This window comes from Dipodomys spectabilis, unplaced genomic scaffold (genome assembly GCF_019054845.1).
Source record: "Dipodomys spectabilis isolate Male_0828 unplaced genomic scaffold, ASM1905484v1 ptg000378l, whole genome shotgun sequence".
In the NCBI taxonomy this organism is placed as follows: Eukaryota; Metazoa; Chordata; class Mammalia; order Rodentia; family Heteromyidae; genus Dipodomys; species Dipodomys spectabilis.
The window spans coordinates 1,087,723-1,091,963 of NW_024871055.1; positions in this window are offsets into that span (position 1 = coordinate 1,087,723).

Sequence of the window (4,241 nt, forward strand, 5' to 3'; positions counted from 1 at the left end):
GAACATCTTCACATTCACTAATATTGGAGTCCCTTAAGTGGAATTGTTTTATTTCATTTGTTACTTTCACAAATAAATCAAGATGATTGTGTATTTTGTTCTTTTCACTAATTTTGGGTCTTATCTTGAGAATGCGATTTTGCTAGCAAAGTAGAGATAAGCAATTGGATTGAGCAAGTAACATACGACTTTCATAAAATGCAGATGCATAGATTTGTGTCTTCTGTCATTTGCTAAAAGTTTCTTCCAGAAAAATTTCTCAATTACTTAGAAGTTTTTCCCCTTCCCCTCCACAAATTATACCTACATCAAATACAGTGAAAGCAGGGGTTATACTGTGGGGAACAGACATACAAAGCAACAAAGATATAATCTTATAAATGTGTTAGAAACAATCGCATGAAAGAAAAAAAAACACTTGAATACATATCTTAGGGTTCATTTCCCTAACATCACCTTATCTGACCTTTTCTGCTTGACTCAGACATAATCTAGATATTGCAAATAAAGGAAACCATCGGAAAATATAGGGATACAAGTAGACCCATTGCAACAATAAGATGTACAAGTCGTTATGTCGAAAAATGAACTTTACAACTTTGGTGGGGGGGTGTAGCGGTGAGGATTGGGTGGGGCAGCGGCGGAGGATGGGAAGGGATGGGAAGGGGAAACAAAGGAGGAGGCTACAATGCTTGATAAGAAATGTACTCATTATCTTGCCATGTAATAGTAACCCCTCTGTACAGTATTTTCACAATAAAAAAATAAAAATTATAAAAAATTACTTAGAAGTGATGCATAATTCCTAGGTATTCCAGTTATCACATATACTTTTGGATTGAGTTATCTCTGTATAAACTCAAATGGACAAAATGCCCTCAAAATAAACAGAAATCACATCTTTGTTTTAAATGCAGTAGTTTACAAAGAGTTTTTAGCCAACAGCCAAAACATCTTTTTAGCTGTTCTGCATTTTGTGTGAAGAAGTTTTAACAGTAGTTTTTTTTTTTATTTCCTGACATGCAATTCACTTACAATATATTATCTCCTTTTATTGTATACATTTTTTTGCTTTGGAAGTGAATAGTACCTTCATAGGTTTTCAAAGCCAAATTTTCATAAACTTGCATTCTTTCAAATAGAAATGCTGTAAATTTTAGAACACATTAAAATAGATATAAAATTCAGTTACAGGAATTTGCCCAGCATACATCCTCTATAGTGTGTCTTTTCAAATTTTGGTTTTGGGAATCATTTTCAGGGTCTCACACATACTATTCAATTTCACTGTCAGTTAACTACAGTCTCTGTCCAAAAAGTTTTTTACTTCTGTTTAATACATTCATAGATGTGTAATGCCTGGATCCTATACAATTCTGTTTCACCTTTTGAAGACTTGAAAACTTGTTTGCTAAAATGATTGTAGCATTATACAAATCGATCACTATGAGAGGTATATCAATTTCTCCACAAATGCATTACTATATTTTGTGTCCTCTTTTTATATTATGGTCATACGAGTGAGTTTTCTTTTCATTATATCTTAGACACTACAGAGGAGCTTATTTCACATGCTCCTCCTATTGACTATTAATTTACATGTTATTTAAAGAAATATCCTATTCAGGATACAGAATTAGAAGATATAAAAGTACTGAAGTTTCAGAATCATTGTAGCATTAACATTGTAGCATTAACAAATATGTGCCCACTGTTGGATATGTTTTTATTTATGTTATAGTGTCCCTTGAATTATGAAAGGTTATGAGTTGATATAATCCAGTTCTTGCATTTCTTTAGCCACTAATGTTTTCCATGTCAAATTTTAGAAACCTTTACTGATCAATGTCAGGAATTTTTACATTTATGTTTTATAGGTTTTTACATCTCACATGTAGCTTGATAAACATTCTTTATAAGGTTTGAGGTAGGCCAGGTGCCGGTGGCTCATGCCTGTAATCCTAGCTACTCAGGAGACTGAGATCTGAGGATCGTTGTTTAAAGCCAGGCCGGGCAGGAAAGTCCATGAGACTCTTATCTCCAATAAACCACTGGAAAAGTGGAAGTTTTGCTGTTGCTCAAGTGGTAGAGTGCTCACCTTGAGCTGAAGAGCACATGGACAGCGCCCAAGCCCAGAGTTCAAACCCCATGACCGACATACAAACAAACAAACAAAGGATTGAGGTAGTAGTCTAAGATCATTCTTTAAATCTAGAGAAGCAATTGTGCCAATACAACCATTTAAGATTCTGTTTTTATTTCATAAAGTCATAGCATCCTCTTCAAAACCTGTGGATCATAAAACTAAGAATTTATTTTTGACAAATCTGTTACCTTCTTCTGTGCATCTGTTCTTATAGTAGAACTATGTTGTCTTCACTACTAAACATGGTAATACTATTCAAAGCTAGTATGAAGGCTCAAGCTACACCATTTTACAAGATTGCTCTGACTGACCTGTATTCCTTGAATTTACATACGAGATTATAGAGCAGGTGGACCAATATTCTACAGAGATATCTAAATATTTGATAGTCACTCATATTTCGCAACTTGTTAAAATAAAAACCCCTGATATTATATAGAGAAGATGTCTTTAGAGACTGCTCAATGCAACTAAAATTAACTTAGGAATAAGCTAAGATTTAGATAACAGTACAGCATAATAAAGCTGAATGATAACGACTTGAGTTGTACTGCAGAAGAGAGTGAGGGGGGAAGGAATAGTGGACCACATTAGAGCTGTATGTCATTGGAATTGTTTCACAAAACAGAAAGACTTCAGAGAAGAGAAGGAGAAAAATAAAATGTCCTGAATCTAGTTTCTTTTTAATCGACCTGATAGTTTGGACTGAAAGTCAGATAACATGGGAAAAACAAAATAGAAAATAAAAAGCATTGTATAGAGCTGTTACAATGTAAAGAAGTTGTAATAGGAATATAATTAATTTCCAAAGAAATAAGAGAAAAATAACAATAACAATTGCTAGCGTAGATAGAAGATGGATCAAATTTTATCATATATAATTTTGAAAAAACATACTAGGAATGAAAATTTAAAAGTTATAATTTAAAATACAATTTGTATTATAACTAGATAGTATAGCTCAGTTGTAAAACATTGGCCTAACATATGTGAAGCAATTGTGTGATCACCCAAGTATTACAAAGTACACACAAAGCACACACACACCAAAACCCACATAAACACACACAAACACACACACACAACATACACACATTTGTTATTATCATATTAAACAGAGGAAATATCACAAATAGTGAAAGTATTTTAATATATGAAACCATAATATTGCTCATTCTATTTAAAAGTATAGTAGAAATAAAATAGTCACAACATACTTGGATTCTTATAGATTAAGTAAATTGAAAATTAAGAAATAAAAGACATGAGAAATTTGCAAACAAGTTTTAAATAATGAACATTTTGAAATATGTGTCCTTTTATTTTGACAAAAGATTGATGTTACTGGTGTTTTAATTCAAGATTTAGAATATTATAACCCGGTCCTCTATATCATGCTAGGGATGGCTGTATCTCTAATCACTTCACTCTGGAAATTTTATGATAAGGTCTCATAGTTTCTCAGTCTCTCCCAAGTTACAAACCCTATTTACACTTCCCATCATAGTTAGAAAATAGAAACCACAATCACTATGCCCAGCTCAAACAGTTTTTTTTTAAATTCAAGTACAAATATTTCCAAAAAGTGACCATGTAATGAAGCCTTTTTAAATAAATTATGTGCTTCTTGAAAATACAGTATATGTTACATGGACAAATATGTTTAGAACTATAAGAAAATAAATTGATTTAAATTCACCAACCATATAAAATTTAAGAAAATAATTTTTACATATTCACATGTTAACTATTTTGAAAGCAAAAATGTATGTCTGAATAATTTACATCTGTTAAAATTATGCAAAACTAAATTAACTAATCCTACAACTCTAAAAAAAGAATTACCCAAAAGAAACAAAACAAAATAAGTTCAAAATTTGAAATTTAGAAAAAAAAATGAAGTGTACTCTTCAGTTGACTTAAGTAACTGAAAACCCTCTGTATATCAATTTTATAATAAAAAATGCATGAACAAAGAAAGAAAAGTACCCAATGGTCAATAGTGACAGGAAAAACATCAGTAGTTTTTTTTGAGTGTGCAAAAAATTCAATGGAAGAGATAACAATGTTCCTTCCATAATAAATGTACTCATTT